We start from the raw sequence: 20,417 nt of genomic DNA on the forward strand, positions 1-20,417 counted from the left end.
AATGAGTCAATGCTGTGGAATATTTTTTAGTGTTTGGTGAGTTATCAGTATTAATAATACCATTGCTGTTATTATTATTCATTTTGGTCGTTTTCGATTTTTCGGTTTCATTAATTTGGCTGAGTACGGCCCTGTTTTATTTAAAAGTTGACGAACAACCAGATTTTGATAATTGCTCTTTTTATTCTAACCAAATTGTTAGGTTAGTCAGAACAATTGTCAGTTTATTATCATGCAATCAAACAAAATGAGAGTTTTCTTTACTCACGTATGATTTCCTGCACTTAAATAATCACCATTATCACTTTAGTAGTAATTTTAACTTGTTAATTAACGATTTTTACTAATATTATTTCAGAGCTGTTTATAAAACCAGTTGCTGGTAACACGATCAGGTCTGGAATCCCAGTGAGAATTTTACTACACGTAATTTGCCGTGTAAAGACAGAAAAAGTAGGGATAACCGTAAAATATTTGCGAATTATGTACCCACAGCCTTAAAACAAATATCTAGGCATTACACTATCTAGCTCGAAACAGAAGTGAAATATTAAGTCGCAAACAGAGCCGCAGGTTGCCTGAATGAAAGTGACATGTATGCCTGACAAAAAATGCCTGTATGAGAAGACAAAAATAATGCTAAGAACAACATCAGAGGACAAAATAATGCTTACTTTACTTTACTGTATCGTGTCCGGACATGTCATTTATAATATTTCGGCCCAGTATCGGGCTACGTCGGTTCCATGTTCGTTGGCGAGCCGCAAATCTTCGAGGGTACACCGATAAGGATAGTTTCTGCATGTAAAAAGATGTTCCATATTCTGCGTTTCTCCACAGTCACAGTTCACATCATCTTGGTCCATTTTCCCCCATTTTACCATGTTTGATTTCACTGGAGCGACCCTGGTTCTTATCCTATTCATAGTTTTCCAATTTCCAAGTTTTAAAGTCTAAAGACTGGCCGGTTCAATGAACCTGAGGAAGAGGAAAATATTGAGGCCATTCATCCTGCACTGTTCCAAGGAAGCTTTTCCTGGATTTTAGTCGCTTTCGTGGTGTTCCAGCTTTGTATAGGGCATGCCGCTCGTCCGCAATCTGTTTGATTTTCTCTATGTGCTCTGCAACGCCTCTGCGTGTTAAGGGTTCTGCAAAACCCGCTGCTTTATATAAGCTTGAGAGTGGTGTTGGTTTCATGCACCCCGTTACCAGTTACTATCCTGCATGTTCAATTTAGCGCAGTATTGACTTATTTAGCGTGGGTAGATCTGCCCCAAACTGGGCACGCATATTCAGCAGTTGAGAAACACAGTGCCTGTGCGGTTGTTCTTAAGATGCCAGGACATGCACCCCATTTACTTCCCGTTAGCTTTCTGAGTATGCTGTTTCTAGTTGTTACTTTCCCTCTAGTTTTTATGCAATGTTGTCTGTAGGTAAGGGACCGGTCCAGAGTTACTCCAAGATATATAGATTGGTCTGTGTGCTCTAGTATATTATCATTCCACACAATTGGGAGTTTTCGCTTGGCTTCCTTTGCGCGAAGGTGGAAGGCGCAGACTTGTGTTTTAGAGGGAGTTGGTCTCAGGGAATTTTGCACATAGTACACTGTCATTGTTTTTAAGGTAGTTTCGAGCCTCGCCTACACTTCTTCAAATCAATTTCCTTGAGCACATATTGCGAGATCGTCAGCATAGAGGAAATGCTTGGTTTCAGTCGGCGTAGGTTGGCCGTTTGTATATATATATATATATATATATATATATATATATATATATATATATATATATATATATATATTGAAAAGAATTGATGCTAAAACACTTCCCTGTGGGAGGCCGTTCTTTTGAACTCTCCACCTACTTACTTTGTCCTCCAGCACAACGAAAAAACGTCTGTTTTGCAGTAAGGAATATACGACCTTACCCAGATGGTGATCATTGAGAGTGTCGTATAACTTGCGCAGCAATGTTTTGTGCCCTACCCTGTCATAGGCTGCTGTCAAATCTACGAAAGCAGCACCTGTTGTAAGTTTTTCTTCAAAGCCCTCTTCAATGTGTTTTGTTAGTGCGAAGACTTGACCGGTGCAAGATTTGCCGGGTCTGAATCCTCCTTGTTGTGGGGTAAGGTGCTTGTCGACATTTTTTTCTATTCTGGCGAGAATGAGCCTCTCATATAGTTTGAAAAAGTGGCACAACAGCGAAATAGGTCTGTAGCTACTGGAATGTTCTGGGTCCTTTCCTGGTTTTGACAAGGCTATCAGTTTAGATTTTCTCCATGATTTTGGAATTTTGTAGTCTTTGCAGCATTGTAAAGCTGCAAGTTCCAGTCTTTTTGCTCCTTGGCCTAGATGCTTTACCTATTTGTTCACTGCATATATCATCCACACCTGCAGCTTTCCCGTTTTTTAACCTGTTCATACCGTCGTCGACGAGTTTTTTAGTGTAAAAGGAGTTCCTAGGTGGTTTGTCTCCTGATTAAATCCTCTTCTAGTATATGGGTCTTTACATGTGTTCTTAGTTCTTCCATTCATAAGGAGTTGAGTAGCAACTTGGTTTGCTGTAACCTTGCAAGATGGTTTATGTTCTTTTGGGTTACCGCTAAGTTTTTTTACAAGGTTCCATGCTATTTTGCTACTATGTGTAATGTCCATTTTTCCAGAGTTTCAATCCACTTTTCCTTTCTGGCTTGACTCAGCTGTTGGAGTAGGACTGCTCTGCAATCAACCGCTTCTTGGCTAAAAGGGTCAGTGGAATAGAGGCTTTCGTATGCTTTCATTAGTTCTTTGGACTCGTTGGACATCCCGGGAACATATTGTTGCCTACATCCTCTGGGTATAGCTTTTTAGAAACACTTTATAAAAAAATGCTAAAAACAGTAGAGATAACAACCCTTAGAAAAATCGATAATAAGACACTGTGCCACAGAGCTAGAAGTACAAATATACAACGAAGATGCAATATGTAGAACATTAGGAACTAAGTAATTCGAAAAGAAGAGTAGACTGGAATGACCACATAAGCCGAATTACAACAAATATTTAGATTAGTTTCGAGGGCGAGAGACCGTTCCCCAATAGGAAAACGATCATTGGGAAGACTACGAAAACGATGGAACGACAACTTACTAGAGTTACATAAAAAAACAGGGAAAAAGATAGAGCCATGTTTACATATAAATAAGAAGAAGAAGCAGAATTTGATTTATGCTAATTTTTTTTATTAACTCCATTGAGTACAGCAATCTGCCCATTGGGCATTAAGCATTTGTTGTAAAAAACTACAGACAAGTAGAGAGTTACTCCAGTGAGTAACCTCTTTACAATTATTGTAAAATTAAACTTTTATTAGTCCGAATACACTTAATGACAACAGGTAGACCTAGAAATAGTACTATCGGGGGATGGAGGAAGACAGATTTTAATCAAAACGAAACCGTAGATTTTCTTATTTTGTTAATACCATACTCTGCATAGAGTACAAAGACTCGTTTCATAATATGGGCTTTCCGAACCGCAAAGTGGAATGTTTTCCTGGCAGTGCCTTTTGGTATGTTTATACCTGGGTTAAGCAGAAAGCTTGAATTGAGTCGAAATTCATTTCGCTTATTTCCCGTTAGAGGGCGTTCTATCCATACTGCGATATAAATTATTTTAATTTATATCGACAATCTACGGTCGGAATGGTAAAAATCTGTCTTCCTTAGAGCCTCCTTGACAACAGGTAGACCTAGAAATAGTACTATCGGGGGATGGAGGAAGACAGATTTTAATCAAAACGAAACCGTAGATTTTCTTACACTTAATTACGTTCCACTGATCAAGCCTGACGGCAGTTGCCGTTAGGGTGAAACCAAACGGACCACGTTACAGCGCTACGCTGTGGATCCATAAAAGTTGTTTGCGATTATTTACTGTGGGTTTTTATGTAGAGTGGACGCTACACCCCAGAGAAGCGACTGTGGCCGGCTACAGTCGCTCGTCTGTTCTGTAACGTCCACTCTACATAAGAACCCATGAAAGTTTAGCTCATGCTCTTTCATCTGACACCTGTAAAATGGCTCTAAAATAATTTTTTTCTGACTTATCTCATTGCAAAAAAAGCTGTATGGGATAAACAATTTTAATAAAACATAAATAATTGAATGAATATCTTTGAAATTTTTGTCACATATTAAGCACCAAAGAACCCTCAATTGACAAAATTTTCAAAACTATACACTAATTTTTATAATAGTTATTGCAAAATTAATTTTTTTGAAATTTCGACCTTTTTCGCAATTATCTTAACAATAAATGAGTATACTAACCTTTGTTATACGCCAGTTTAAAGCTTTTTCCATGGTCTCGAACATGTTTGTACTAAAAAAACCATTAGTTTCGCTGTTTTCCATTGATTAAAAAAAGGAAATAAGGCGTTTTTGACACTAAATTGTTTATAAATAAAAATGGCCGCCAGGTCCTACGCAGGAAATAGTTACAATTTGTTGTTTTTATAGGTATTACCTGTCGAAAAAACGCGTCAGTATCCTGGCTGTTGAAGTGTCACAAACAGGGTATATTTTTGACTTATTACCCTGGCCTATGTGTAGGGTACTTTAATTTATGTATGGTATCAGGTCAAGTTCGTTGTAGTTTTAGTCAGGTCCAAATTCCAGACCTGATCAAAAGCCTTATCAACGTCTAGGAATGTGAGTATTATGCGATAGGTTAAATCAATGCACGTTGAGTTGAGTCACCAGGTGTAAATCCAAATTTGAACTCAGGAATGATATTATAAAACTTTACATCATGTACGTCATCAAAATTGTCTAAAGTATTTTCATAGTAATAGGTTTGGATTACTTCATGCATTCTGCTACTATAAAGTAGGAGTAATTGGTACTGGTTGCTACAATTTTAAATCTAGAAATTTATAAAAAAAATATCAGTAAGTGCTTTTCATAGAGTCTTTACGCACGCAAAAAAGGCAACCGACAGCAAATTAATAAAACATAAGAGTAGACAGAAAAAACGAAAACTTAAATAAAACTGTACGGAATAAAATAATTGTTGCCTTATTTGTACTAATCGCGAAAAATTTAATATAACTATTTTCTTTAATCTCTATTAGACCAGGATCTCGAGTACCAAAAAAAGCTGATTAGTAGCAAGCTGAAAATACTCTGGGCTAATTAGCAAAATACAAGGAAAAGTTATTTACCAGCAATTTTATTGCTGGAATCGAATCTTATTATTGTATTTATTAATAATATAGGTATGCAAAGTCCGAAGATAGTGTGCTACTTTTTTTATAAACAAAATGGCGCCCTAAAATCGTGTTTTTTTCAATTTTTGCTCTATAACTCCAAAGATTTCAACTTTACACCAAAGATACCCAAATAAAAATTCACCGCAATTAAATTCTGCATAGAGACGTGTTTTTCCCGATTCACTTGGACAAAAACTTTTCCCGAAAAAAGCGGGTTTTTCCAACAAAATATTTAATTTTCAACTAAAATTTTAGATAAGTAATTGTTAATCAACAATTAAATAACTTAGTAATGTAAAAGCCCTTTTTGTGTAGATTATAATTCCAGAAGCAAATGGAAATCGAATAAACAGTTTAGCAACAATTGAATTGTTAATTAAGAATTTACGGTCGCTATAATAACGACAATAATTACGGTGTATAAGAATAACTATGATTTTTTAATAAAAAGCCACTATACCTATCTAATGTACTTTACAGAATTGAGATTGGAATATTTAATTGGCCTCAGGAATATTTTAAATTTATAAACAATTTTTTGGCTTATAAACAAATAGAATATCTCGGGAAATATTATATTAAATTAAATCATGAAAACGGTACTCGAAAAACAGCGGCAGGATGCTTCTTTTAAAGGAAAAAGCGTTTAATTATGACGAATGGTTCCTGAGATACAATCGGTTAAAGCTGACCGGAATTTACGGCAAAGATATAAACAATAGGATCATAATTGTCAAACCATCACCTTTTATTTTTGTCCTCTTTCTCCACCCCAATTTTTATATCTTTAAAATGCTCATAACATATATTATTATAATAAAAACTATCGATAATACGTGTGAAAATTGCCAAAAATAGCAAAATTACAATCAAAAATTAGGTTGGAGAAAATGTAACCCTTAAAGTTCAAAATCGGTATACGTTAAAAAATGCATTTTTTCGGCTTCCCATTGAGCAATTTCCTTCATTCTTTTTTTGTTCCCTAATAGCTCGAGTAGAGCCATCGAACTAGCGCATTATTAAATGTCAAACTTGCTTTTGTTTTGTTATAATAGATTAATTTATTTATACAAACAGAAAACTACATATTTTTGCAGTTGTAGGCTTTTTTTAGATAAACTTACTACAAGTGTACCTTTTAAAGTTAAAAACATAAATATTCTCCTTTGAAAGCTCTGTAATTATTTAAACAATTTTTATTTAAACAAATTAAAATTTTGTGTTAAAATAAACAAATTAATTTATTATAACAAAACAAAAGCAAGTTTGACATTTAATAATGCGTAAGTTCGATGGCTCTACTCGAGTTACTTGGGAACAAAAAAAGAATGAAGGAAATTGCTCCATGGGAAGCCGAGAACATGCATTTTTTTACCGTATACCAATTTTAAACTTTGAGGGTTACATTTTCTCTAACCTAATTTTTGATTGGAATTTTGCTATTTTTGGCAATTTTCACACGTATTATCGATAGTTTTTATTATAATAATATATGTTACGAGTATTTTAAGGATACGGAAATTGGTGTGGAGAAAGAGGACAAAAATAAAAAGGTGACGGTTTGAAAATTATGATCCTCTTCTTTACATTTTTGCCGTAACTTCCGGTCAAATTTGACTGGTTGTATCTCAGGAACTACTCATCATATTTAAACGTTTTTTCTTTTAAAAGAAGCATCCTGCCGCTGTTTTTCGAATACCGTTTTTACAATGTCATTTGATTTAGTATTTCCCGAGATATTCTATTTGTTTATAAGCCAAAAAATTCTTTATAATTTTAAATAGGCCGCAATTCCTGAGGTCACCTAAATAGTCCAATTTCAATCCTGTAAAGTACATTAGATAGGTATAGTATCTTTTTATGAAAAAATCATAGTTATTCTTATGCATCATAAATTATTGTCGTTATTATAGCGACCGTAAATTTTTAATTAACAATTCAATTGTTGCTAAACTATTCATTCAATTTCCCTCGGCTTCTGGAATTATAATTTATACGAAAAGGGGTTTTACACTACCAAGTTATTTAATTATTGATTAACAATTACCTATCTAACAGTTTAGTTGAAAATTAAAAGATTTTGTTGGAAAAACCCGCTTTTTCTGGGGAAAGTTTTCGTCAAAGTGAATCGGCAAAAACGCGTCTCTATGCAGAATTTAATTGCGGTGAATTTTTGTTTGAGTATTTTTGGTGTAAAGTTAAAATCTTTGGAGATATAGAGCAAAAATTGAAAAAAATAGGATTTTCGGGCGCCATTTTGTTTATAAAAAAAGTAGCACACTATCTGCGGACTTTGCATACCTAGATTATTAATATATACAATCATAAGATTCGATTCCAGCAATAAAATTGCTGGTAAATAACTTTTCCCAAAAATTGCGTATTCTCCGATAATCAGCCCAGACTAAAATTTGTTAATAGCTTAACGGTGTAGTTGGACAAACTTTAATGTATGTGAACACTGGAACACGGGAAGTTTTAATTGTGGAACAGGTAAAAAATTTGGAACATCAGACTACGAAAACGTTCCAGGTATTTTGTCGGACAGAACTTCCAATTCATTTGTTACCATTTCATTAAACTCTCATGCAAAAATCAGACTGGTTTTTATCACCAACTGGGCATTTTAATGAGTGGAACACGAAGAATATTTCAAATGACAGGAATTATATTGGTGATAAATAGCAGTCTGATTTTTGCATGAGAGTTTAATGAAACGGTACCAAATCAATTGGAAGTTCTGTTCGACAAAATACATAGGGCGTTTTCGTAATCTGACGTTCCAAATTTTTGAACTGTTCCATAATTAAAACTACCCCTGTTCCAGTGTTCCCGAACATCAAAGTTTGTCCGACTAGACACCGTCAAGCTCTTAACACATTTTCAGCTTGCTATTAATCAACTTTTTTTGGTACGCGGGATACAGGCCTATATTTAAAATTGCAGGAATCCGGAAAAAGATTTTACGTATTACATTGACATAATACAGCGAACAATTTGTAGACTTGAAAAATTATTATCTACAAAAGACAAAGGTATTTTATGAAAATTAAACCCCAAAGTGATGCCACCCGCATACATTTAATCTTTATAATTTATATAGTGTGTCGTTGACAGATTTTTGTATACTTTTGTTATGCATACATATAAATACATCCCCTGCGTTGACACATGAACGAATATGTTTAACGAAGGTTCGCACTTTTTACTTTCAACTTTGAAACAATTGTGTTCTTCTAACAGATTGTTTCGGAAGTTGCTGCAATGAATTAAATAACTTTAAATTATTTGTGTATCTGAATTAGCTGAAAAGTCGTGTGAAAATTTACATAATCGTGTAATGCTAAAAATTAGTCTTCTATCAGGCACATTTTAGGTGAATCAGATATCGACCAGTCTATCCGGTCCTCTGAGAAGTGGGGAAAAGTCAAGTTACTGTTAAAAATATTGAATGGAATAAATACTATTTTAAGTTATACGGGGTATCCAGAAAGAAGATTCCTCATATAATTTTAAGACAATTTAACCCAATTCACCTAGTCCGAAAATCCTTCCTAAGCCTAAGGGAGCTATAACTAGATATGTGAGTATGACGCCTTGTATTTTTTTTAATATCTTTAGAACTCTTTGATTTAGAAAAACGAAAACTGTTATAATAGTAGACACGGAACTTTGTCTGAATGCGCAAAACTGGCCCTATCAATGTTCGGTATAAATGTTTAAGTAATTCAATACGGCCGCTTTGAATATAATAGCTTACCGATAGATTAACATCACATTAATCATAAAAATTAGTAATTAGTAGTCGCCTTGCATATTAGTACAGTTAAAATTATTAGAGGATAAAATATTAAGCAAGAATAATTAGAATTTTTCTACTTTTAAGGGCAAAAAAAAACAATTTCATTAACGTAACCGAATTCAAAATTGTTCTGCACGTCATTTTTGAAACGGTATTTGTTTAAAATATCTCGTTTTTGTTGGTAAATACATAACGAGCGATCCACAATTATTGGGACAAAGCTAGCCGTGCAAAAAATTACGTATGTCTTGTTTTAATCTGAATTTATATCATTGGTTTATCAATTAATTTTGATTAACATTATAAAACATAAAAAATCAGTCAAAGCCTAACACATAACATTAATCAGAAATAAAAAGAATTAACAAAATTATAAGTAACAAGAATAAATAAAATCAAACAAACTACATAACCTAACTTTTCTTGTTAAGTTGACGTACACTGCAAATTTGACGTAAACTGGAAAGTATATCTGAATTAAGAATAGACATACACTGTATAGCTATCTCTGTCGTTCAAAGCCACTTATGGTGACAATAATTTTGGATCACATGTTATATTAATTCGTCTGGACTAAATTACGGTCCTATTGAATCTGGTGCTGCCAATCAATTTCTATTACCGGTCGAAGGTGCTCGTTTTGTGTAGGGCAACGGTTATTTTATATCATAACTGTTTTTTCTTTAACTTTTCAGCATTATTGACACTGGAGTATTAAATTTTGAGGTATTCTAGTACTAAAAGGTACTCTTGCTTTAAGTCGGTAGGATGCTTCGTTTTCTAGAAAAATCGATTTGAAAATGTTTTTCCAGAAAATCGGTTCTTGAATTTAAATTTTTTTTTTCAAAAAACGGTGTATTTTACTTACCTGAAGCAAGGGTAACTTTTAATACAAGAATACCTCAAATTTAGTAATCTAGTGTCAGAAATGCTAAAAAATTAGAGATAAAAAGTTATGCGATAAAATAACCGTTGGCCTAACCATTACGAACGCATATGACAGGTACTAGAAATTTGCAATTGATGAAATCGATTTATCTCTGAAAGATAAATAAGCGTACCAGTTTTCATTTTTCTAAATATAAGTGTTTTGGAGGTTTAAAAAAAACGAATTACAAGACACCATATTCAAAGAGATATAGCTGCCTGGTCAGTATTCTTAGAGATACTGCAATTGAAATACTTGAAAAATCCTTAAGAAAGACGTTTGTTTTCTATACTTCCACAAAATTTATTACAACTATGTTATTACTACAGCTGTTTCGGCAAAGTGACTGTCCGAAAACTTACATCGGTCAAACTGGCAGAACTTTTGACAAACGGATAGCAGAACACAAAAGGGCTTTCAACAATAGAAAAACAGACACTTCTACATACGCACTTCACCTTCTAGATCATAATCATTCTTTCAATGAAGAGTTTCAAATTCTACATATTCAAAATAAAGGCCTTAAGCTATCACTTTTAGAATCAATGGAAATTAATAAATTGAAAAATACAGATATAATTCTGAATGACCAACTCGAGACAAACAGCTCCCCACTCCTCAACCTCTTCAGTTAAAGACTTAAAAAGGCAAACACATTGTAAAATATACCTCGTCCAATTTACTTACCGTTGCACGTCATCCGCGCCGTAGCCTGTGACACGATACCAACACGAAATATTTAGGCAGTGGGTGTGTTATTTTTTAGAATCAAAATGATTCTAAAGGGGAACACACCTACCGCCTAGATATTTCGTGTTGGTATCGCGTCACAGGCTATGGCGCGGATGACGTGCAACGGTAAGTAAATTGGACGAGGTATATATCACTTGAGAAAGGCACTTTGCCGAAACAGCTGTAGTAATAACATAGTTGTAATAAATTTTGTGGAAGTATAGAAAACAAACGTTTTTCAGTGTTTTATTGTGAGATAAAATGAACTTCCATCAAGTAACGGTCGAATCCATCAATTACCTTAAGAAAGACGTTCGAGAATAAAAACACCTAGGGGTGGTCAAACGAAGTTCATGAAAAAATAAACGAGAAAACGACATTATATGAAAAGTGGAAAGAAACTTGGTCTGGCACAGATCTTCAAAACCACATGGTCGTCAAAAAAGGACAGAAAGTAGCAGTAGGACAAGTAAAGCAGATTGTATATAAAACTATTAGGTACGCTAATCGTATCATGACACCAAGGAAGTTGAAAAGCAGGTATATAAAATAGCAAAACATAGAGCAATGAAATCTAAAGATATTGATCAGACAAAAAGCGAAAAAGTACTTAATAGGGCGTTTCATCGATTGTCATTTGTTTCGAGCTTCTGTCATGTGTCACATAATATTAATATATCTACGTCATACGTCTTTGGTTTGTATCATTGGTATATGCCAATAACGTATGACGTAGATATATTAATATTATGTGACACATGACAGAAGCTCGAAACAAATGACTGTGAATGAAAAGCCCTATTTAAGACAGTTAATTAAATGAAGAATCTGATTTTTGCATGAGAGTTTAATGAAAGGGTAACGAATCAACTGGAAGTTCTGTCTGACAAAATACATGGGTCGTTTTCGTAGTCTGACGTTCGAAACCTGTAACCTGTTCCACAATTAAAACTTCCCCTGTTTCAGTGTTCCGATAGATCAAAGTTTGTCCGACTAGACAACGTTAAGCTATTAACAAATTTTCAGCTTGCCATTAAAAAACTTTTTTTGGTACACGGGATCCAGGCCTATATATTATTGCTTTCAGTTTGTCATCTTTGTTCCTTTCTAATACTTACTAATTCTGTACTAATACTTACTAATTCTTAATAATACTTACTAATTCTGTATTGTTTAAAAACTACTTTTGAAAATATTGGGACATCCCCGGAGATTCGGAATAAATCGCAATTCAGTATTTGTTAAAAATTATTTTTGAGTCATCATCACTTACTTCCATAATATTGCCACATATGCCACATGATATAAACAGTGTAATCATAACATACCTTTACTCACTCTCAAGAATTTCGAGTACATGCACTCAAGTGTAAAATATTATAACAGCTGATGCTTGGGTTGCAGATCACTTAAACTTTTATGTAATAAATAATTATGATCTAAATACCTATTCCACAAAATATAATCAAACAACTGTGGCGTTTTATTTTTTTTTTAACTATATCGATATTTTCAATAATATCGAGGCAAAAGTATCGACAATACAAGAGTATTGTATTGATTTCAGATAATGAGTATCGTATCGACATTAATATTGCTAAGGTATGTATTGTATAGGTATCGTATTGGTTTTCGATACGATATCAATACAATATCGATATTTTTATCGAATATCGTGAAACTCTAGCCATAATACGATATCTGGCACAAAAAAGTGGGTCTAGGACATTTCGGCGTGGCCATTTCGGCGTGGCCGTTTGGGCGTAGAGCCGTTTCGGCGTAGGCCGTTTCGTCGTCGGCCATTTCGGCGTCAGAGATTTTATTTTAGTTGACTAAATACCTACATTGGAGTCTTTTAGTAAGACATTAGATTATACCTACGTTACTTTTTTAGAAATTTAAGAGGCTCTTGATTTATATCTATACCACACTAAAAAAATATATTAAATGTTATTTTTTCCAACTTTTGTAAATGTAAGCTATTTAATTGCACATAATTAATTAAAAAATTAATATATTATATATATTATATATTATACAGTACAATTTTCAAAGGAGGAAGACCTAACCCTTCGGTCCAAACCTAACTTTCGGGTATTATTTTACATCTTCTAAAATTAAAATGTCGAAAATTGTTCTCCTGACTCTACATTTTTTGTTAAAGAAAATTTCAGACTATCATACATTAACAACTATTTTTTTTCTCTCTCACTTTGCCAAAGTATCTGTCGCCGAATCAGCCGGCGCCGAATCGGCGGGCGCCGAATCGGCGGGCGCCGAACCGGCAGGCGCCGAAACGCCGACGCCGAATCGCTGGCGCCGAATCGCCGGCGCCGAAACGGGCCATCCCCATGTAGGGTTATAAAAATATACATTCTGCAAATATTTTTGCTTAAAAAAGATATTTTAACAATATTAAAATTCTCCGTCTATATACCATATAATGTATGTCTAATTAAAGTTGAAAAATGTCAGTTATCATCTAATTAGCTCTGGGACAATTAAGAGAACAGCAATTATTATTAATATGCATTAATAAAAAATCCAATATAGGTATTTGCAGAATAAAATATAACAAAATGTTTATAAAAGAAATATATTTAGTTTATTTTTCTACTTGACCATTAATGTTAAAATTGTGTGACCAATGAACTCCAATGTATTTAAATAACTATATTAAAAGATTTTTTTCCAAAAAATTGCCTGACCAATAAACCTCAATGTAGGTATTTAGTCAACTAAAATAAAATTTCTGACGCCGAAATGGCCGACGCCGAAACGGCCTACGCCGAAACGGCCTACGCCGAAACGGCTCTACGCCCAAACGGCCACGCCGAAATGGCCACGCCGAAACGGCGACGCCGAAACGTCCCATTCCGCAAAAAAGTCCATCTAGAACTACAGAACAATATAAAAATAAGAAAAAAAGTTTACAAAAATTAAAAAAACAAGGATATTATTACTTTATTTATCTACTTACATGAAACAGCGCCTGTCATCAACTAATTATGTAATATGTAATAAAACAGAAATTATATATTATATAAAAGAGAAATATGTAATAAAAACAGTAATTAACAGAAATTTTGTGAATATCAAACTCCCGCGCACACATCCGATACGTTATTAGTTTGGTAACAAACTGAATAAATTTAAATCACTTTTAAATTTAATATTAAAAAACAAAAATTTTTGGACAAATAAATAACGAATTAAAGTCTATATTTAACATTTCAATTAATACCTAATAGACACAAACAAAATTATTTTGTTAATAAAACGTTATTATTTAAATATTATGTTTATATAGGATTAAGCCACAATTGATTCTAATTAAAATGATATTTTTAAATTACTCATATTTTTTGACGTTTCGATTTACACTTCGGAAATCCCTTTCAAAAAGACAATAATTTTAATTTAAGGTCATATGCGCAAAATTGCGGCTACAATGCTTTTTAAATTCATTCATTTTTTCGAACCCTGAAAAAATTAATAAATATTTTTGAAAAATTTAAACGCAGAATGAAAAATTACATTATTACCGAGTGCCGAAAGTCACTTAGAATAAACAAAAAGTTTCTTTTAAATGGGATATTATTTGAAATTTAAAATCACACTAAGTTTTCTCTTTTTTTTTTCATCTCTGTAACTTAATAAAATAAACATTATAGAAATTTTCCGGGACTTTCAGCCCTCGGTATTAACGAAATCTTTCATTCTGCGTTTAAATTTTTCAAAAATACTTATTAGTTTCCTCAGAATTCGAAAAAAAAAAATGAATGAATTTAAAAAACATGGAATCAGGAATATTGCGCCTAGCCTCTTAATTTGTCGAAAATGTGTATCCACCAAGTTGTTCTTGATCAACTTTAGTTTGCTATTACTCCTGATACTGCGGGAAATTTGCAGTATACTCATAGGTCTAGATCCCGCGTATGAAAAAAAGGTGATTAATAGCAAGCTGAAAATTTGTTAATAGCTTAAGGGTGTCTAGTCGGACAGACTTTGATATATGAGAACACTGGAACAGGGGAAGTTTTAGGTTAAAAATTTGGAACGGTCAGACCACGAAAACGTCACATGTATTTTGTCCGACAAAACTTCAAATTGATTTGTTACCCTTTCATTAAACTCTCATACAAAAATCAGACTGCTATTTATCACCTTTCATAATTCCTGTCATCTGACATTTTCTACGTGTTTGACTTGTGCCCATTTGGTGATAAATAGCAGCCTGATTTTAATTAAATCAATTGGAAGTTATGTCGGACAAAATACATATGACGTTTTCGTGGTCTGACCATTCCAAATTTTTAACCTGTTCCACAATTAAAACTTCCCCTATTCCAGTGTTCCCATATATCAAAGTTTGTCCGACTAGACACCCTTAAGCTATTAACAAATTTTCAGCTTGCTACTAATCAACTTTTTTTCATACGCGGGATCCAGACCTATCATTTCAAAGGCTTTCACTTTATTACCAATGGCATATTGTACATATTTAACTCCATACATTAGAAAACTGAACATGCAACGTGCAGCTCACTATTTAGCGTATTATGAGGATATTCCGCTACTTTCCAGAACACCTCACATGATATTGATGTCGAATTTGAGCCCCATCTATCTACTCTTCTTGTCTGTTACTCAGTTTAATAGTCTGTTCGATACAATCATCTGCTATTTTAATATTTATCAATAGAGTGATAGCAGGGGCGTCATTTGATAGGGGGCAGGGGGGGCATTTGTCCCCCCCTGACCCTGAAAGTTACTGAAATTTACAAAAAATAGATCAATTTTGTATTATGTTTGCATATAAATGTATTGTATATATAATGCTTGCCCCCCCCCTATCAAAATTTCAAATGACGCTCCTGAGTGATAGTCTAGTTCTTTCTTATAATCTTTGTGGATTAATTCTCCAGAATACACGTCAAATGAAAGAGGTGACATCCTAGTATCTCTTCTAATATCTCCGTCTATTTGTACTTTTGCTTTATGACTCCAGTGAGAATTTGCTATTATTCTCATGTCTCACTTATGTAAATTATGTCTTCTTACTATATAGGTAAGTTTTCCATAGTTAATACTATCAAAAGCTATCGCGTAATCTATAAAATACATGAATACATCAACTACAGATACATATTATAGGTTCTCTGTACCGAAATTTGCATTCTAAACAAAGCTTCGCGTACATACATTCATTTTCTGCATCCAATTATATATTTGCTGTTTTTATTTTGTTTTCACAGTTGCTGTAAATATAGATATGCTTATTTTTAAACTGTATTAAAAACATGACTTATGAGATTATTATGTGATAATCGAAAAGAAATCACTACTACTGCATTTGCACTGTCCTATATAGGCCAGGTTAATAAGACAAAAGTATACCCTATTCGTGACACTTCAGCAGCCAGGGTACTGAAGCGTTTTTTGGACAGGTAATAACCATAGGAACATATTGTAACTATTTCCTGCGTAGGATCTGGCGGCCATTTTTATTTATAAACAATTAACTGTCAAAAATTGGCATTTTTTTGGCTTTTTTCAAATCAACGGGAAACAGTGAAACTTATGATTATTTTAGTACAAATATCTTCGAGATTATAGAAAAAGCTTTAAAATGACGTATTACAAAGTTTGATATAAGTACTCATTTATTGTTAATATAATTGCGAAAAATGATCAGAATTGCAAAAATAATTGTTTTCGCAATAACTGTTGTAAGAATTAGTGTACAGCTTTGAAATTTTTGTCAAATGAGGGTTCTTTGGTGCTTAATATGTGATAAAAATTTCAAAGCGATTCATTCAATTGTTTGAATTTTATTCAAATTGTTTATCCCAAAGAGCATTTTTATTGCAATAACATGTCAGAAAAAAATGACGTTAGAACCATTCCACAGGTGTCAAATGAAAGAGCATGAGCTACATTTTCAACATGGTTTAAACAAGTGAATAAAAAAATGCATTTATAAGTAATAAATAATTATGCAAAGGAATCGTCAATTTTTCATTATAAACTTTTTAAATAACTTTTTCCAAAAAAATTAACTTTTTTACACTGATTTAAGTGCACAAGTACCAAGTATTGTTATTTATATCATAATTGATAAAAAATTGTAATAAATATGTATGCAATTTCTTATACAGTGCTAGTCAAAAGTCCGTACCCCCCCTCGTATCTTTTGAACGGTTATACCTATAATAGTGAAATTTGGAGATAGGAAATAAACGGACGTAAGCTTCTTAACTAGTCATGACAGGTGACGTAATAGTGACAGATGACTTTACAGCGCCACTGTGACAGATAATTTTAAATGGGACCTTGTGGCAAGTGACACCTCGTTTGAAAGGTATTGAAAATACCTATTCAGTCATACTAATAGTGTTTAAGTTTAAGCTAATTTTGACGAATTAATGAAATAAATATAAAATTGTAGTTTCATTTAATTAATTCAAAATTCAAAATTCCGCCTATGATTACTTGTCAAAAAGGTTGACGTTGACGTAAAAACTACTAGAGAATCGAAAAACGTCAACTTTTTTGACAAAAAAACCATAGGCGTACATTTGAATTTTTATTAATTAAATGCGAAGCTACAATATTATATTTATTTAATTTATTCACCAAAATCAAAATCAACTAAAACACAAAAAAATTAGTATCGCTGAGTAGGTATTTTGAATACCTTTCAAACGAGGTATCACTTGCCATAAGGTCCCATTTAAAATTATCGGTCACAGTGGCTCTGTAACGTCATCTGTCACTATTACGTCACCTGTCATAACTAGTTAAGAAGCTTACGTCAGTTAATTTCCTCCATCCAAATTTCACTATTATAGGTAAAACCGTTCAAAAGATAAGAGGGCGGGTTCGGATTTTTGACTAGCACTGTATAACAAAATAAAAAGTATATAAGGAAAGATTTACGATACTTTTGCATAATTATTCATTACTAATAGATGCATTTTTTATTCACGTTTTTAAACCAAGTTGAAAATATAGCTCATGCTCTTTCATGTGACACCTGTGGAATGACACATGTGGAATGTGACACCTGTGGAATGGTTCTAACGTCATTATTTTCTGACTTATGTTATTGCAAAAAAAATGCTCTCTGGGAAAAACAATTTGAATAAAATTTTAACAATCGCATGAATCGCTTTGAAATTTTTATGACATATTAAGCAACAAAGAACCCTTATTTGACAAAAATTTCAAAGCTGTAGACTCATTTTTACAATAGTTATTGCGAAAATATTTTTTTTGCCTTTCCGGCCTTTTTTCGCAATATTAACAATAAATAAGTATATCTAACTTTGTAATACGTCATTTTAAAGCTTTTTCCATAATCTCGAAAGATATTTATTCTAAAGAAACCATAAGTTTTCCTGTTTTCATTGATTTGAAAAAAAAAAAAGAAAAAAATGCCATTTTTTGACACTTAATTGTTTATAAATAAAAATGGCCGTCAGGTCCTACGCAGGAAATATTTACAATTTGCTCTTATAGGTATTACCTGTCGAAAAAACGCTTCAGTACCCTGGCTGTTCAAGTGTCATGGAAAAAACCTTATTACCCTCGACTAATAATATAAAATTTGGCCAGACAAATAAATATGTCAGTCTCCTTCATAAAATGTTCGAAATTTGGAGTACATCTTTATCTAAACCAAAATAAAAACTGCTGTGCCTTTCACGAAAACTGAGTTTTGGACGATGATTCGCAATAAAACCAGAATGTTTTCCATATAAACTTTTTTGCAAAAATATCTTTAGCTTTATATTGTTCTTAGATTTTTTTAAAATCGAAATGAAAAATTGCGTAGTGTAGGGTTAAGATTCTTGAAGTGTTGCCCCTATGAGTAATTTAATATAACTCTACTTCCATGTTACGATGATAAGGTGTCTCCTTATAATACTGCCGGGGGTAATCGCGGGGTGGATAAAATAAATTTTCTGTTAACACAACCGGTCCCAAGTCAGGATAAAATGTGGAGGGTGGAGTAGCAAAAAGAAAACAGAACCAATGAAGATATCGCCTTACTAATACGGCAAAGATATCGGAAAGAATTGTAATAGCAAAGATAAGTATGAAGAAAAAAGACCTTAATATCATCGGAGTATACACTATATATAGCCCAGAAAATAACAAGCCTCAATAGACAAGGGTAACTTAAATAATTACAGCAAGTATTAGAATTAAGTTCATGGTAGTATTGGAGAATTTTAACTCTCAAATAGACAACCAAACAATAACCTGAATTAAGCAAAAACATCGAGAATGTTAACAAAAAAATGGAGAACTGATGATAAACTTCTACACGAATAACGAATTTATTTGTATACAATATATATTTTGACTAGAAAGACCAACAAAAATATACATTCAAAATACCCATGCACAAGATAATTATAATAATGTCGATTATATTATAACCAACACAGATGTAGGCCTCAACTCAGCTGATGGAGGTAGTGACCCTAGATCTAGATACACATAAAAATAATATAACTCTGAAAATCACTATAAAATCATACCATCGAGAAAAGCTTGGGATATATTATATACCTACTTAAAAATTACATTATCAGAAATGTAATCACTTGAGAGAAAAAGAAACAATAAAATATCCAATAGGGGAGTGGAATTAGAACGAAAACATGCATTGTTTCGGAAAAATTCAAACAAGCTTATATTTTTCTAAAACTTTTTTTGTTAGTTTATATACATGCTAAAGTAAAAAGTTTTACTAGCAGATTTGGCCTCTAATTGTTTATTAATTGTTTAAACAGGAACAATTGTTTTGTATAAATATTTTTAAAAATATCGTTAAATTCATAATTTTACTTTGATTAAATATGTTTCTATTTTGTTTTTGATTATGCTGAATCCGAATATGGCATTGCAATTTGAAAATTCTTATACAGAAGCTCTTATACTGTGTGTCTGCGTTGCTAGGAACCACATGGAAAACTTTTTTATTATCAATTTTACGAAAAAAATTATTCTTAATAAAATGCTCTGGATAGTCAAAAATCTAAAACTCAACCATCAGATATCAAATTTTATCAATTTTATACGAGTTATGTCAAAAATATGAATTTCGTTAAAGAGTAAAATACCTTTATATTCCAGAATATCAAAAAATGCTATGAAAAAAAGAAATGAAATGCTATGATAAAATGAAAAGTTATTTGAAATTATAAACTAGGTCTAAATATACAATTACATCATTCTAATCGAAAAAAAAATCAAATTTTTCTCAAACTACGATATTCATCATAATTTTATTACAATTATGATAACTATTTTATTATCACGTTTACGAAAAAAAGTTATTCTTCATAAAATGCTCTCCCTGGTCTAAAAAGATATCAAACTTTTTTAATTTGATACGAGGTATGTAAAAAATATTAATTTGCCTTAAGAGTCAAGTGCCTTTATTATTCACAATAATTTAATTAGAAGGATGTAATTGAACACTAAAACAATTGAAAACAACTTTTCTTAAGAAAAATTTTCGATATTGTAAAATGTAAAGGTACTTTAATCTTGAGTAAAATTCATATTTTTTGACATACAGTGGAACCCCGATAAGTCGGCCCCCGATAACCCGGAAATCCGGCTAACCCGGACCGATTTTCATCAGATAAACATTTTGATTTTCAATAATTTGTATTTTTCAATTTAATTG

This window comes from Diabrotica virgifera, chromosome 6 (genome assembly GCF_917563875.1).
Source record: "Diabrotica virgifera virgifera chromosome 6, PGI_DIABVI_V3a".
NCBI classification, from domain to species: domain Eukaryota; kingdom Metazoa; phylum Arthropoda; class Insecta; order Coleoptera; family Chrysomelidae; genus Diabrotica; species Diabrotica virgifera.